Source organism: Stenella coeruleoalba, assembly GCF_951394435.1.
Source record: "Stenella coeruleoalba genome assembly, chromosome: 4".
Lineage (NCBI taxonomy): Eukaryota > Metazoa > Chordata > Mammalia > Artiodactyla > Delphinidae > Stenella > Stenella coeruleoalba.
In genome coordinates, this window is record NC_137149.1 from 62,378,142 (window position 1) to 62,395,641 (window position 17,500).

At 42.3% G+C, this 17,500-nt stretch overlaps 1 protein-coding gene across 9 annotated transcripts in view; it reads left to right on the forward strand.

Moving 5' to 3' along the window:
• The window catches only part of TBC1D1 (TBC1 domain family member 1), a 229,603-nt gene that overhangs the window by 95,512 nt on the left and 116,591 nt on the right, over window positions 1-17,500 (forward strand). The window contains exon 1 of one of the 9 annotated variants that reach the window (XM_079920581.1): window positions 7,927-8,126. The exons of the other annotated variants lie outside the window; for them this stretch is intronic. The gene's annotated coding sequence lies outside the window, so the exon portion shown is untranslated. Of the gene's footprint in view, window positions 1-7,926; window positions 8,127-17,500 lie in introns of those variants that run through there. 9 annotated transcript variants of the gene reach the window in all.

Genomic DNA, 17,500 nt, shown 5'->3' on the forward strand with positions numbered 1-17,500 from the left:
ACATTTTAGGTATTAGCTATTCAGCTTATCAAATTTAAAAAATACTTTGGTGGCCTTTCCTCTTTTTCAGGATATTTAACTTTGCCCCAAGTACCATTAGGATATTGTAATAGACTAGGCATCAGATTATTATTGAAAAATAGACTCAAACTGCCCCCTTTCTGTTTTTAAATGGACTTTATTTTTTGAGCAATTGAGGTTTATGGCAAAATTGAGCAGAAGGTACAGAGATTTCCCATGCAGCCTCGGTTCCCACACTTGGAAGAGCCTCCCCTATCATCAGTATCCCCAATCAGTGTGGTACATTAGTCACAATTGATGAACTTGCACTGACACATCATTATCACCCAAAGTCCATGTTTTACACTGTGTTTTATTGTCATTGTACATTCCATGCATTTGGACAAATGTGTAATGGCATGTATCTGTAATATCACACCGAATAGTTTCCCTGCCCTAAAAATTCTCTGTGCTCTGCCTATTCATCCCTTCCTTCTTCCAACCCCTGGCAACTGCTGATCTTTATAGTTTTGCCTTTTCCAGAATGTCATATAGTTGGAATCATAAAGTATGTATCCTTTTCAGATTGGCTTCCTTCACTTAGTAATGTACGTTTAAGTTTCTCCAGTGCCTTTCATGGCTGGATCACTCATTTCTTTTTAGCACTGAATAATATCCCATCATCTGGATGGACCACAGTTTATCTATTCAACTACAGAAGGACATTTCAGTTGCTTCCAAGTTTTGACTGTTATGAATAAAGCTGCTATAAACATCCTTGTGTGGGTTTTTGTGTGGACATATGTTTTCAACTCCTTTGGGTAAACATCAGGGAGAACGATTGTGGGATCATATGGTGAGAGTAAGTTTAGCTTTGTAAGAAGCTGCCAAAGTGTTTTCCGGAGTGGCCGCACCCTTTTGCGTTTCTCCCAGCAATGAATGAGAGTTCCTATTGCTCCACATCCTCGTCAGCATTTGATGTTGTCAGTGTTCCAGATTGTGGCCATTTGAATAGGTGTGTAACGGTATCTCATTGTTGCTTTAATTTGCATTTCCCTAATGATATGTGATGTGGAGCCCTTCCTTTCTTTTGATAACTTTTAAAGAGTAGAAATAATAAATTAGTCTTTTTGAATCTTATTTCATAATGTATGTATTGGTATTCAGGAACATTTATAAAAGTTATAGAAAAGGAAAAAATTATTTGGTTATATTTGTGAATCTAGACTTAAGTACCTCTCATTTTTCCATTATTTCTGTTACCTCTGTATTTGCTATTGGAAGAGTGATGAACCAGCAGTCTATACTGTTTGTTAGATTTATAAGAAAGATGTGATGAAAAAGAATTTTCTTAGTTTTCATGACCTTTGGTACTTATGCAGATTATTTTTATATCTGTCACGTGTTACGATGGGATTAGACTCACAGGGCTTGTTCACTTTGGTTGAGCTGGGCTAAGTTAACTGCTGAGCCTTTCTCACCTATAAAATTAATAATGTGTTCTGTATTTATCTCTTTTTTTATAGGCCCTATTTTAAGATAAAATAATGTAAAAATTTGCTTAAGAAATTATGAAGAGCATCTGCAAATGTAAACTATTTAAAATGTGGTTGAGTTTGCAGTTTAAGTCCGTGGTTCTTTTTGAATGCGTGGTGGTAAGCGCTGTGGATCCAGAGAAGAGTAGGACAGGCTCAGCCTTTGAGCAGCTTGCAATTTATCAGGGAGAGGGCCCCTGTGAAGATAATTTAATTTAGTGCAGTAATACAGTTGTATACACAGGGGGTCACTCAGCCGGGGAGTCTGGGGAGACTTTAGAGGAGAGGATATCTGAACTCAGTCTTTATTTATTTATTTATTTGTTTTGGCCACGCCGGGTCTTAGTTGCGGCATGCGTACGGGATCTAGTTCCCCTACCAGGGATCAAACCTGGGTCCCCTGCATTGGGAGTGCGGAGTCTTTCCCACTGGACCACCAGGGAAGACCCTGAGCTAAGTCTTTAAAGAAAGATGATTGAGTTGTAGGTCATCGATGTGATAGATTATGAAAAAGAATAGTTAGGATATACTCTTGGTAGTTTTCTAGCATGTTTTGGAATTATTCAGGGTTGCTCTCTAACTCTGTTCGCCTTTCTTTTGAGACGAATGATTTTTTAACCCTTAAGGACGGCATGTCACATTAAGTAAGCTACCCAGATACAGGGAGATTCAGAATTAAGAGCAACGCTTTGTTTCATCCCAGCACACCCTAGGGCATGGACACACCTGTTGGTAATTGTGGCGTGGTGGTCATTCTGGTGTAACCAGAATATAATTCTCTTTTCTACATGAGGAAACTGAGACTCAGGGCAATTAGGTGACAATATAGATCATATAGCTAGTTGGGGCAGAACTAAACCCAAGGTCCCAGACCCCTGGGTTTTGCACACCTTGTTAATGTTGCCTTGCTGATTTGCTTGTACTTTTCTCTCTAAATTATTTTACTAAAATCAAAAGTATGCATGTCTATCAATAGGTTGTAGTTAAGAATATTTTATTTAGTCACCTGACTTTATGCATGTGCATTTCAGAGTAGGTCAAGGGGCCTGCAAGGAAAAAGGCAAAGGAAAGAAGCATGAAGTGAGTAGTCTGTTGGGGGTGGATGGAGATTCTCTGACATGACACATGAAGGGTGTCATTGTCATAAATGCTCAAGAGCCTGGGAGGCCTGGCAGTTGTGTGAACTGTGTGTAGGAAGAAACCAGGGCCTGAGTATTTCAAGAGAGTGCAAGTTGCCAAAGTCCAGTGTGGTGACATAGCTCCCCCAGTACTGCTTCATCCTGTGGGAGATGAAGCAGGTGTGTGCACCGCATCTATTCTTCTCCAGTAAGGGAGAGTGAGTTTTCTCAGAGAAATGTCACTTGCAGAGTGGATTTATAGTGTTGACGCAACCGTGGAAAGGAAGAGATGATTACATTTTTGAGCAGTTAATATGTGCCAGCCATTGTTTTGGGAGTAGTCAGCTTCCAAGTAATCCTGGAAGTAGTGGTATTATTCCTTCCCTCCTTTTTTGGGAAAGATGTATGAAGAAACTGAAGTTCACAGAAGTTAGGCAACTTGTCACTTGTCTTAGCTATTAAGATTAAAGCTTGAACTGTCTGGTTCTGAATTCATGTTTTATCTGTTGTACCTATGCTGCTTCTGTAATAAGTGGATTACAACACATGTTCAGGATTTGAAACAAGGGTGGTCAGAACTTAGAAAAATACCCTTTCCCACTGAAGGACTGAACTTTTTTTTCTCCCATTGGTGAGAGGTAAAAAACGTTCAAATTGGCTGCTTTTAAAAATAGGTGTATGAGATTGAAGCCATTCAAGAAGGAGCTCATATTTTTTGAATGCCCGAATTTCATGGTGTTCTTGGTTAGGGAGGGAAGAAAACAGGAAATGAGAGGAAAATCACCAATAGATAATTGAAGATGGGTCAAAATTGGGGAACGTTAGGGCAATTAAATGAAAGACTGAAAGAGGTCAGTTTTGAGGTGACCTTGAGGCTGAGTTTTCAGTTTTCTTGTTGACTTGAGTTTTGAGCTTTAGAGAATTATCACTCATTATCTGATGTTCTTTTGCAAGCACCATGGAACCGTTTTGTAGTTATTCAGCTTCTCTGGAAAGTGCTCTTTATGTTAGGAATTATTCCAGAGCATCCTGCCACAGTGGCATCTCCTCCAGCCTGCGACGGGACACCAGACGGGAAGTTAAAGGCATGGGTTGGAGGCCCAGGTTTGCCTGTGTTGCTGTTTAGCCTTGGCTCGATGCCATGGGAGTGGTGATCTCTGCCCTGCTGCCCAGCACGTAGTCCTGTTTGGGTGTCACATGAGATGAGGTGAGTGAATGTAAACTGTCAAGCAGTCTTTAGGGTGAGCTCGTCTAGGCAATGGGGTGGATGTAGCCGTACGTTTCCATTAAATTTCTTGACTTACAGTTCAGGTTACACTTCCCTGGGCCTTTGGTCTCATAGAACATCGTGTTGAGTGATCACGATGATTGTTCTCAGTTTGGAATGTCTCTGTTTACTGCAAGTCAGGGTGGTCATCTTAGACTGTCCACCTCTGATAAGGAAGAGAGGGCCCCTGGAGCCAGTGGCCTGGGACAGATCCCCTTTCCATCTGGTCCCAGTGGAGATGCCACCTTGGACCCGTCACTTCTGTTTGTGCATGAATCTGTTCATCCTTAAAATTGGGGATAAGAGCCATCTTCCAGGCTGTTGAGGATTTATCCACATAACATACTTAGAACAATGTCTGGCTGAGATTAAACACTTAATAAGAGTGAGCCATCACCGTCATCTTCTTCATTGCATTTAGGGGGTGGAGATGACCTTTGCAGTTGCTTATTAGTTCTGTTCCCTCTTTTGAAAGTTGATAACATTGGGTCCTCCAGAGGTGAAGTGGTTTCCCCAAAGTCACAGCTGAGATTGAAACAAGGTGTTCTGACTCTTAGTCCAGAGCGCATTGCAGCTCTTTGCATCACTTGGTACTCAGCATGATACTGAGACTTTTTCCTGTTGTTTTATCACATTCTTCATGAATTAAACATAAGCCGTGGTTCACGAGTACAGAACGAGAGCAAAATGCTTTCGTCAGACCACAAGTCATTTAGATCCGATAAGGGGATAGAGGGGCAGAGAGAATTATACAGGCCTCTGCCACCAGCTGCCTGTGTGACCTCACCCAGGGTCACAACTCTCCCTTGATTTCCCCTTCCCTAAAATAGAGGTAGGGAGCAGCTGCCACACTGTTTCTGAAGTACTTTTCATCTCTCAAAATACCGCGAAGAATTTCTTCACTGTCAGGGCTGTTAAAGTCCAGGAAATAGTGTGCCAACCAAAGATGTAGATTCTCCAATTTTGGAAAACTTTAAAAATAGGAAGGAAGTTTATTTGTTTAGCAGAGTTCATAACTGTAGGCCCGCCGAAGGCAGAGACTCAGCCAAATGAGTATTTTTGGGAAGTTCTTTTCACAGGGTGGACCCAGAGGAAATCAGTCATTAGGTGAAAATAAATCGTAAGATCTTTGAGACAGTATTTGCTTAGAGACAGTTACACATGCTATTGTGATGGTCTCTATTGTGTCAGGCTTTTTGTTTTCTTACACATGTAAGCTTCCAAATTTAAAATATTAGAGCTTTAATTTTGTAAAATGTGACTTCAGAAACACAAACCATAAACCTGCTTATGATTAATGAGTTTGTGGCCCCTTGTGTTTGATTATTACCAGATTAATTGTATAATGAGCATGAAGTTTGCTAGTGCTTTTGGTATGGTCAGAACCCTCTTATAGTTCCCAAAATAGCCATATTACTGTTTCTAGGTGAATGGAAGGGATTCTCTTCCCACATTTGAAAATGTATGAATTTAGAGTACACTGGAGTTTCAGTCAAGGCAGTATCACCCAATTTTAGGGTAGCTGAAAGAACATGGTACCAGAGTTTGATTTCTATGAATTCTGTAGTGTTTAAACTAGTTGAGATTGTAATCTCTGGATCTTTTCCCCCAGAGGGAAGAGCTCAATGAGCTAGACCACCAAAGCATACGTACGATACTGTATTCATTATTTTGCAGTTACCACACTACTTAGGGGAGTCCTGTGGTATTTCCAGATATTTTTGGCCAAGAAATACAGCTGCTCTTTCAAGTTCAGTGTCAGTCACCACACATTGATTGTGCATCTTCTCTGTGCCAGACACTTGGGACACAGATGAGAAAGACACAATTCCTACCTCTCGGAGGGGAAGGTGGGTGTGTGCAGTGGTCCTTACACAGAAGTCCCACAGTCCAGTGGGCTGGGGGGGGTGCTCAACCTCTGAGTAGTCTTCTGGTACACGGAGGTAATAATTTTCCAAATGCAGTAAATCCCACTTGACAGTCTCCCTGTTGACTTTAATCAGCAGGCATAGTCAGAACCGATTGTACACTGTTAACTTAAATGTTGTCCTTCTCAAAAGGAGCCAGAGATGTGGTTTGGATGTAGGTGTTAAGAAAAGCCTGTATATAGTGTCCTGGAGCACCTCTCTCTGCAGCTTTTCGAGGCTCTGTAGATGTAACAATTTTTTGCTTTAATCTTGATTGAATAAACAGGCAGTAGAGTGCTGCCGGCTCCTTTCTTTGTGGGAGAGGGTGAGTCTGCTCTCAAGCCCTTGGGGCAGACCCCAGGCTGGGCAACAGAGTCCTTCACATCCACATGGTATTAGCAGTTAAACTGGAGGGTGTAACCAGTGGGGCTTGTGAGTCTAAGAGAAATCCCCTAAGTCACAAAAATGTGGGCACTGTGCTCTTTTTTTAATTTGGTGGGCTTAGAGGTTTTAGTCTAATAAGGACATTTCAAGCCGAAGTCTCTATTTCATCCTTGTTAAAAGCAAATCACGGGGACCTGGTGTGGTCTAGAAAAAGAGCCCTGAAGGGGGGAGGTCTGGCTCTGTCCAGCCTGGCCTGTGACTGGAGGCCTGTCGTTCCAGGCCTCTGAGGCTCTGTTTCCTGAGAAAATGAACAGATTAAATGAGCGGCTTTTGAGAGTCCCATCCAGGGGGTGAGCAGGAACGCTTGACCGGAAGAAGCAGTACGAGCAAAGGCGTGGAGGCGGACATCCGAATGAGCAGAAGCCCAGGATGTGTGTGAGTGGAGCTCAGTGGAGCTCCCTCCCTGCCAAAGATGGTGAATTAGGGGGTTCACAGGGAAGAGGTGGTTGGAGCACCCGCGTGGAGGGCTCGGCAGGTCAGGCTGCGAGGTTGGTATTTTGGTAGTGATTGGAGCCCTAGAAAGTTTGTGGAGTGGTAGGCTGATGTGATCCAAGCTGGCCTTCTGGAAGACGAGGCTGCCAGTGGAGAGTGGGCGGGCGGGTTTATATGCCGGGAGAAGCCAGAGGCAGGGCTGGGGGTCTTGCTGTGGTCTGAGTTAAGTGCGGGCCTAGACCAGTGCTTGAGGTTTTGGGCTCCTAGTGAGAGACTGTACCTTGATGGCTTATTGAAAAATGGAGCAAGAGAGAAGATTAGAAGGCACTTTCCAGGCTTTCAAACTACTTGCCTGGAAGGCATTTGGGAAACAAGGAAATGAGAGAGACCTGTTTTAGGGCAAAGAGGATGAGCTTGACTGGGATGTTTTAAGGTCAAGGTGTCCAAAGTCTGGATGATTCTTAGAGAGGTGATTAGAAATTTGAGTCAAGTTTAGGAATGAATTCAGACCTAAGAGGTACACTAAATTATCTTTGTCGGCCTTAGGGCAGTGGGTGAGGTCCCTGGAGATAGAGTAGAGAGAAAAGCAGAACCCTATGAAGGGTCTTCCCTGAGATGCCTGTGAAATGGAGGTGCATTTTACTAATACAGTCTAAAGGAGAGAATTACCCTAACAAGATTTCCTTATCCCTCCCCTCCCCTTAGGGCTTATCTTTATTTTATTTTTTTCCTCTTACCCTTGTAAACCAAGATGAAGTCCCACTTTTGGAAATGTCTTTTGGATTCAGAGACTGCAGTTCCTGCTTGGTAGGTGGAATGTGGAGATCAGAGTTGGGTTTTAGCGAGGCACAGAGGCTTCTCGCTGCCCGTGAGCCGTCCCCTTGGCATGGGAGAAACGACAAAGCCTTGGACGCATTCCCAAGCAGCTCTTGGCCGGCACAGCCGAGCCTTTATCTCTTGTCAGCCTTGGTTTCGGTGTTGGTTCTCTAGGAATGTTCCTGATTGTAGAATATCTGGTCTCATGAAGATGAAGTCAGTCGAGGACCCTGGGGGAGTGGGGGCGGGGAGGAGGAGCCGCACGGTCAGACTCGACAGGTTGGGAGGTGCGGCTCCGGGGCGCTTGGAGGGGGCAGGTCCCGATGTCTGTCTGTTGGAGGGCCCTAGACTCGGGGGCTTGGAGGTCTGAGCCGCCTGACTGTGCTCCCGGCACCTCCCAGGAGGCTCAGCGTCCCCAAGACGTCCCTGCCCTTCTACACAGCTCAAACGGAAAGACAGATTGTTGTATTCTGAGCAGAACTCTCTCTCACTGTGTCTCACCTTCTTTCCTTCCCATGAGAGAGAGAGAGAGAGAGAGCGTGAGCGAGCGAGCGAGCGCGGAAGACTGACTGTGCCTTTTCCCTGCGGCAGACTTGCAAAGGCAGTGGTGAGTTTCCATCTTCCCTGCCCGAGCTGCAAGCCCATAGCTCCGTCCTCCAGCCTCCGTTCGTGGATCTGCAGGCACCTTGCGACTCTTACTGCCTCTGCTTTTAAGGTCTTCTGAAACCGAAAATGAAACTTGCTGTGTGGCATGATGGGCAGGGAGGACGGTGGGGCTGTGACCCCTTTAACGCAAGGATGACATTTCTCCTACTGCCATAGGCTTTTCTTTCCTTTTTCATTCTTTTGATATCCAGGCTGTTCTGTTGGCTTATCCTGGGCTTACAGTCAACTAAAATCTGTAAATCTTTTTCACATGAACTTTGGCAGGCTGGGTCTACCCTGTGGGTACTTTCCCAGCTGAGAGTTTATCATATTTTATACATATCACCATGTTCCTGATGTTGGTATTTTTTTGGTATTTTCATTCTATTAGCCAATTTATTTATATAGCATAGTAGGATTTTGGAACTGGAAGTGATTTAAAGAGTACTGCAGTTCATTCCCTTCAGTGTGACACACGAGTCCCTGGTCTTGGAGAAACTGCCAGTGGAGGGATGGTTGGGTGCTTGGACGAGATCGGATTTTCATTCTCACGTACCAGGAGTGTAGGTGGGTCAGGGAGGAGGAGAACCGTTAGCTGAGGGCTGGGCGCCGTTAGGAATTGACACTTGGACAACTTCATTCTATGTGCAACTTTACACTTTAATTTTCGTCTTGTGTACTTTTCTTTCTTTTTCTTTTCTTTTTTTTTTTTTTTTGCGGTACGCGGGCCTCTCACTGCTGTGGCCTCTCCTGCTGCGGATCACAGGCTCCGGACGCGCAGGCTCAGCGTCCATGGCTCACGGGCGTAGCCGCTCCGCGGCATGTGGGATCTTCCCGGACCGGGGCACGAACCCGTGTCCCCTGCGTCGGCAGGCGGACTCTCAACCACTGCGCCACCAGGGAAGCCCCTTGTGTACTTTTCTTGATTGATTTCCTTCATCTCTAAATTCAGCAAGAGAGTATTTGCCACTTAATTCTGCTTTTGAGGTATCCTGTGCTGGGATACAGTCTGAGTTTTTTAAACATTTATTGAAGTTATCTAACATGACTTCTGAGAAAGTCAGGGACCAGCAAATAGTGTTGTTATTGTCATACTTGGTAGACATAAGGTATAAAATATGTTAGGTGGAAAATAGATTAGACCAGTTCTAACTAATATCCTTTACTGGCCAGAGTTCTGATGTGCCTGTTGATCAAGATGAAAGAAAGGGGATGGCCACTTGGTGAGTATAGTTTATTTCCAAAAATGGACTGAGATGATACGGGAGAAAAGACCTGTTTCTACCACTCATCTGAATGAAATTTGGGATTCTTGAACATACATGATAGGTTTTATTCAAGAATGCAGTTAATGCTGTAAAAGCTAGTGTGGTGCAGTATTTTAAAACTGTAAATAATGTGGTTTATAAATAATATTTATAAGCCATAGCAGAAGCCCTTCTGGCAGTTAAGTCGGACAGTCATGCATTAGTAAGTTTAAATTTCTAACATGCTCCTGGAAACTACTATGGATCTCACAGATGCGGGTGACAGGGCTGTGAATGGGCTGCCAGGTAAGTGTGTGCAGGTTGCATACTGCACAAAAGCATCCAGCCGACAGGGCAAGCAGGGGCTGAGATCCAGCCCACACTTGGCATACCAGAGTCTTTTTGTTTGTGAGGTTGGGGAGGACAGGGGTTTTTGGCTTTCAGTAATTTGGATAAAGGCACCGTATATGCAGAGGGTAGCCCTATGCTATAAATTATTTTGTGTTTATAAAAATTAATATTGATGTTGTCAAGGTGATTCCATACTGTGTTCACAAATGTTATAATTTGAATTAGGTTGATTTTACTGCAATTCCTAGGAAGTAACAAGAGTATTTATCTGACTAAGAGGGCTAATGGTTTATCTAAACTCAAGTTTGAACTGTCAGCTTCATAAAACAGGCCAGTTCTTACTATTATCACAATTTTTATTTAAGCTACAAATTTTTGTCTTAAGTAATTACCTATGCATATAAAAGGGCAGTCTTTTGAATATCGCTTTTAGACTGTCGTCTGAAGTTTTTAGTTTCTGTGGATATGGAAGTTTATTTTTCAGATGGTGTCCCATGACTTAAATTTTGTGTGTTATGTAGTTGGGGTCACTTAGAAATGTATGCTGAAATTCTGCATTGAAAATAATTTATCATATGTTTAAAATGAAGATTTTTTCCTCCAAATAATTTTGTCCCTGGAAGGCTTTATCTAATAAAATTAGACAGTAACCTCTAACATTTCTTAAAGTTTAAGAAAAATGTACTCTTTTAAAATAAACCTTTTTGTGAGATTGCAAAAGCAGTGTATGTAAATACAGAAAAACAACATGTTGATAAGCAAAAATAAGGAACCACCGAATTTCTGCTACCCAGAGATAACCACGGGCAGTCCCTTCCAGATCTTTAGTGATGAGCAGTGTTTAAAATTGCATCTCTTTTGCTGAAAATAAGTAGAAGAGATAACAGCTCTTCACACATACATACTTTTAAAAAAACCTGTCAGAGTTTTGGCCCAGAATGCCAAAACGGACTGGGTGCATGGGGTGGGGACTTGTTCTCTGGGCTGCAGCGCACGCTACCTACACAATTTCCATGCCTCCTTCAGGAATAAAATGACCTTGAAAAGAGAGAGAACTCATATGCATGAATAGGGAATTGTAATTTGTATTCAGGTTTCTGGATTTTTTTTTTGGTCTCAGTGGGTGGTTCTCCCATCCAACCAGTCAACTCTCACATCCAGTGAATTACTAATTCTTGCCTGTTTGACCTTCGGAATTGTGCTTTGCCTCATCATCTTCTCTGCATTTGTATTGCCACAGCCCTAGCCGGAGGACGTCATTTCTTCCTGCTCAGATACTCCTTTGTTCACACGTGGATTCGTTTATTTGGTCTGATGTGAGGAAAAGGGCCAGGCACTGGGGTGACAAGGCCCTTGGTTCTGGGACTGAGCTTCTCAGCAGGGTGAGGGCAGGGAACTAAGCCATTCCCACTTCAGCATCCTCCTGCCTGTCATCCTCCTTCTGCTGTTTTGTCCGTCAAACCCATTCTCTCCACAGCAGCCGTGTGATCTGTTGGAAACTCTGCTGGCCCAGCCTCACCTGTGTCAGCCTCCCCGCCATGTGCTAGGCGAGGGGAGCGCCCTCCTTGCCTCTCCTGACCAGCCTCGACTCCTTGAAGGCTCAGCCCGGGGCTCCTCTCCTCCAAGCCTCTCCTCCTGTCCTACCCTCTCCTCCCTTCACTGGGGACCGCTCCTGTGGCCTCCAGTGCCTGATTTTCTAAAAAGTGCTGTGTTTCTTTCTCCACTTAGATGGTCACTTTCATCGACAGCCCCAGTGCCTAACACTGATGCAGAAGACTCCGTGTTTCTGTAAAATGGAAATAGCATGGTTTTCCTCAGAGGGTTGGTGTGAGGATGCAGCGAGGTAATCTGTGTGAAGCATGGTGTCTGGCACATAGTTGGCTTCCGTAAGTGGGGGTTTAGTGCCCGAGATATGATATTAACTTAAACTACTTGATTCGATGAAGGTCTCAGAAGTTCAGCTTTTCCCCGGACAGTGTGCATATGATTCATATGATTGTATAGAATATTGGTGTCACACTTTCTCTACCTGATATTAGGTAAGGTTCATGAAAATAGTCATTTTATTTTTTGTTTCTTTAATTTTTTTTTTTTTTGTTTTTTCTACGGTACTCGGGCCTCTCACTGTTGTGGCCTCTCCCGTTGCGGAGCACAGGCTCCGGACGCGCAGGCTCAGTGGCCTGGCTCACGGGGCCAGCCGCTCCGCAGCATGTGGGATCTTCCCGGACCGGGACACGAACCCGTGTCCCCTGCATCAGCAGGAGGACTCTTAACCACTGTGCCACTAGGGAAGCCCCATATTTTCAAATAAATACATTTAAATTAAGGTTAATTAGATTACATTATTTATTTTACACTTTAAGATAGAGAAACAGAAAAGTGCCCTTCACTTGCCTCTCACATTAAAGTGTGTGTGTTTAGTAAACACTGACACAAACCTGCAGGGTCCACAGAAATGAATCAAATGACACCCCATTCCCAGCCCCAAATGTCAGTGCTGTGACCTGTATTACCACAGCAGGCCGGGGCCCGTGGGAATGGAGGTGCTTGAACGGGTCTGGAAGAATCAGCAGATGCTAGTGGAGAGTCGATGGAAGAAGATTCTAGAGTAAAGGCTGCCCTGCATGCCTGCATTTGTCAGATGTGAGCTGCAGCTTAAATGACAGTTTCTTGAAATGAGAATTCAAAGGTATTTATTTTGTCATATTTTCCTACCGTCCCATTGGCAGGGCTAACATAAAGTTGACAGTTGAAAATTATTTTCATTTGTTTGTATATTAGACTAAATTGTCATAATCAAGGACTAGCTAGGCAATACATCACATCAGACTCAAATTGAGTACTTATAACGTGTGAAAAGAGTTGTAACGTTTTTACATTGATGAAGAATTTACATAGAAATTAATTCCGTAACTCTAAGTAATGGACATTTGAGTTTTAACCCACTTAGATTTTGCTTCCCTTATGGGCTGCATCATAACATTGTAATATCCCTTTGTAGACTTCGATGGCTAAAGCTTCTGGTCTAGTTTTCCCATTTTCAGCTAGATTTATGTGTGCATTGGGGCGGTGGGATGGCTTTGTTTTATTATTCATCTATGCAGTATATACACACCATGATCCTGAGAGAGATGGCTGGGGGTGGTGGTGATCTTATGTTTGAGTTATTGTAGCTGGTCCCTCCGCTGCACCTGCCCCCCAACACCCCCGCTTCCTTAAGTCCAAGAATCCTTAACCTGGAATCTGAGGATGGAAGTTGGGAGTGGGGGTCCCTGAACTTGGATGGGGAAAAAAATTCACCTTTATTTCCACTAACCTTTAACTGCAGTTTAACATCTTCAGTTATGAGTCATCACCCTCCCCGTAGCATTAGCAACTCCTGTGATAGTAACATCAATAAAATCACGTGTTTTCATATTGCATTATAGTTGCTACACATCTCTCAAAAATACTCTATATGCTCATCATTACTTTGAATTATGGCAGACATACGATTTGCCGCTAGACCTTGTTAAATTTGGTGATAAGCACATAATGCTTTATCATAATTATTTGGATAATTCCTGCCTGGTATAATTCTTTTGTATTGCTTTGTGTAAATGCCTATGGCATTTAAAAATCTAACTCTGAGAAGAGTCCGTAGGGGTTTGTCAGAGGGTGTCTGTGGCACAGCGAGTTTAGGAGCCTCTGCTTTGGTCCCTGGGGTGCATTTGAGAGAGCATACCAACATTTACTTTGGGAGGACTGGTAGGAATGTGGGGTATGTAATTAAAAGCTGAGATACCGTCTCTCATTCCCATACATCCTTGCCTGTTGTCTTAACCCCTGGCAGCATGGAGCTTTGCACTGCCTCGGTAGCTCTTGTGGTCATTGTAATATACGCTCACCACAAAGAGAAAGCGTTAAAGTACATTCTCTATAGCCTTTGAAAAAATACGCTAAATGAGTCCCATCCAAAAATGGTTAAAATAAAAATAGCTTAGGTGATTAAAGGGGCAGCCTTCAGCTGTCTAGAAACATCTTATAATCCAAAAAGATTTAGTCTCAGTGTTTCTGGTTTGCTATTTTTACAGCATTTGTTCCTTCTGCAAATATTTGTTGCATGTATACTATGCACAGGCATTGTGTTGGAGATTCCACAGGTTTATCATGGTTTCTCTTCTAAGGTTTACTTGAGATATCTCTTATCACTTAAAAACCTTGAAATCACTAAACTTTCATTTTCAATTGCAATCATTCATACATTGAGCATACTTGCTGTATGCCAGGCACTGTCCTAGGCACTTTGGGCTGTATCAGTGAGCAAAATAGACAATAATTTTGCTGTCTTATAGCTGACGTTCAAGAATTTAGGTGTTTTCTGCTCTGAAGTTTGTAGGGCTGTCCTGAAAGTGCCACAGAAACTGTTTGCCACTCACAGACCTGTGTAGTTTTGTAAGGTAGTGATTTTCACTCTCTGTTCCTGTGGGCCTTGTGACACCTCAGGGCTGGCAGGAGGAAGGAGAAGGGAATGTCCTCCTTCCCCAGCTCCATTTTTTTTTTTTTCATTTTAACATCTTTATTGGAGTATAACTGCTTTACAATGGTATGTTAGTTTCAGCTTCACAACAAAATGAATCAGTTATATATATACATATGTTCCCATATCTCTTCCCGCTTGTGTCTCCCTCCCTCCCACCCTCCCTATCCCACCACTCCAGGCAGTCACAAAGCACCCAGCTGATCTCCCTGTGCTATGCGGCTGCTTCCCACTAGCTATCTACCTTACGTTTGGTAGTGTATATATGTCCATGCCTCTCTCTCACTTTGTCACAGTTTACCCTTCCCCCTCCCCATAGCCTCAAGTCCATTCTCTAGTAGGTCTGTGTCTTTATTCCTGTTTCACCCCTAGGTTTTTCATGACATTTTTTTCCCTTAAGTTCCATATATATGTGTTAGCATACGGTATTTGTCTTTCTCTTTCTGACTTACTTCACTCTGTATGACAGACTCTAGTTCCTTCCACCTCATTACAAATAGCTCAATTTCGTTTCTTTTTATGGCTGAGTAATATTCCATTGTATATATGTGCCACATCTTCTTTATCGATTCATCCAATGATGGACACTTAGGTTGTTTCCATCTCTGGGCTATTGTAAATAGAGCTGCAATGAACATTTTGGTGCATGACTCTTTTTGAATTATGGTTTTCTCAGGGTATATGCCCAGTAGTGGGATTGCTGGGTCATATGGGTCAATTGTAGTTTTTTAAGGAACCTCCATACTGTTTTCCACAGTGGCTGTATCAATTTACATTCCCACCAACAGTGTAAGAGGTTTCCCTTTTCTCCACACCCTTTCCAGCATTTATTGTTTCTAGATTTTTTGATGATGGCCATTCTGACTGGTGTGAGATGATACCTCATTGTAGCTTTGCTTTGCATTTCTCTAATGATTAGTGATGTTGAGCGTTCTTTCATGTGTTTGTTGGCAGTCTGTATTTCTTCTTTGGAGAAATGTCTATTTAGGTCTTCTGCCCATTTTTGGATTGGGTTGTTTGTTTTTTTTGTTATTAAGCTGCATATAAATTTTGGAGATTAATCCTTTGTCAGTTGCTTCATTTGCAAATATTTTCTCCCATTCTGAGGGTTGTGTTTTGGTCTTGTTTATGGTTTCCTTTGCTGCGCAAAAGCTTTGAAGTTTCATTAGGTCCCATTTGTTTATTATTGTTTTTATTTCCATTTCTCTAGGAGGTGGGTCAAAAAGGACCTTGCTGTGATTTATGTTATAGAGTGTCCTGCCTATGTTTTCCTCTAAGAGTTTGATAGTTTCTGGCCTTACATTTAGGTCTTTAATCCATTTTGAGCTTATTTTTGTGTATGATGTTAGGGAGTGATCTAATCTCATACTTTTACATGTATCTGTCCAGTTTTCCCAGCACCACGTATTGAAGAGGCTGTCCTTTCTCCACTGTACATTCCTGCCTCCTTTATCAAAGATAAGGTGACCATTTGTGTGTGGGTTTACCTCTAGGCTTTCTATCCTGTTCCATTGATCTATATTTCTGTTTTTGTGCCAGTACCATACTGTCTTGATTACTGTAGCATTGTAATATAGTCTGAAGTCAGGAAGCCTGATTCCTCCAGCTCCATTTTTCGTTCTCAAGATTGCTTTGGCTATTTGGGGTCTTTTGTGTTTCCATACAAATTGTGAAATTTTTTGTTCTAGTTCTGTGAAAAATGCCAGTGGTAGTTTGATAGGGATTGCATTGAATCTGTAGATTGCTTTGGGTAGTAGAGTCCTTTTCACAATATTGAGTCTTCCAATCCAAGAACATGGTATATGTCTCCATCTATTTGTATCATCTTTAATTTCTTTCATCAGTGTCTTATAGTTTTCTGCATACAGGTCTTTTGTCTCCTTACGTAGGTTTATTCCTAGATATTTTATTCTTCTTGCTGCAATGGTAAATGGGAGTGTTTTCTTGATTTCACTTTCAGATTTTTCATCATTCGTGTATAGGAATGCCAGAGATTTCTGTGCATGAATTTTGTATCCTGCTACTTTACCAAATTCATTGATTAGCTCTAGTAGTTTTCTGGTGGCATCTTTAGGATTCTCTATGTATAGTATCATGTCATCTGCAAAGAGTGACAGCTTTACGTCTTCTTTTCCGATTTGGATTCCGTTTATTTCCTTTTCTCCTCTGACTGCTGTGGCTAAAACTTCCAAAACTATGTTGAATAAGAGTGGTGAGAGTGGGCAACCTTGTCTTGTTCCTGATCTTAGTGGAAATGCTTTCAGTTTTTCACCATTGAGGATGATGTTGGCTGTGGGTTTGTCATATATGCCCTTTATTATGTTGAGGAAAGCTCCCTCTATGCCTACTTTCTGCAGGGTTTTTATCATAAATGGGTGTTGGATTTTGTCAAAAGCTTTCTCTGCATCTATTGAGATGATCATATGGTTTTTCTCCTTCAATTTGTTAATATGGTGTATCACATTGATTGATTTGCGTGTATTGAAGAATCCTTGCATTCCTGGAATAAACCCCACTTGATCATGGTGTATGATCCGTTTAATGTGCTGTTGGATTCTGTTTGCTAGTATTTTGTTGAGGATTTTTGCATCTATGTTCATCAGTGATATTGACCTGTAGTTTTCTTTCTTTTTGACATCCTTGTCTGGTTTTGGTATCAGGGTGATGGTGGCCTTGTAGAATGAGTTGGGGAGTGTTCCTCCCTCTGCTATATTTTGGAAGAGTTTGAGAAGGATAGGTGATAGCTCTTCTCTAAATGTTTGATAGAATTCGCCTGTGAAGCCATCTGGTCCTGGGCTTTTGCTTGTTGGAAGATTTTTAATCACACTTTCAATTTCAGTGCTTGTGATCAGTCTGTTCATATTTTCTATTTCTTCCTGATTCAGTCTTGGCAGGTTGTGCCTTTCTAAGAATTTGTCCGTTTCTTCCAGGTTGTCCATTTTATTGGCATAGAGTTGCTTGTAGTAATCTCTCATGATCTTTTGTATTTCTGCAGTGTCAGTTGTTACCTTTCCTTTTTCATTTCTAATTCTATTGATTTGAGTCTTCTCCTTTTTTTCTTGATGAGTCTGGCTAATGGTTTATAAATTTTGTTTATCCTTTCAAAGAACCAGCTTTTAGTTTTACTGATCTTTGCTATCGTTTCCTTCATTTCTTTTTCATTTATTTCTGATCTTATTTTTATGATTTCTTTCCTTCTGCTAACTTTGGGGTTTTTTT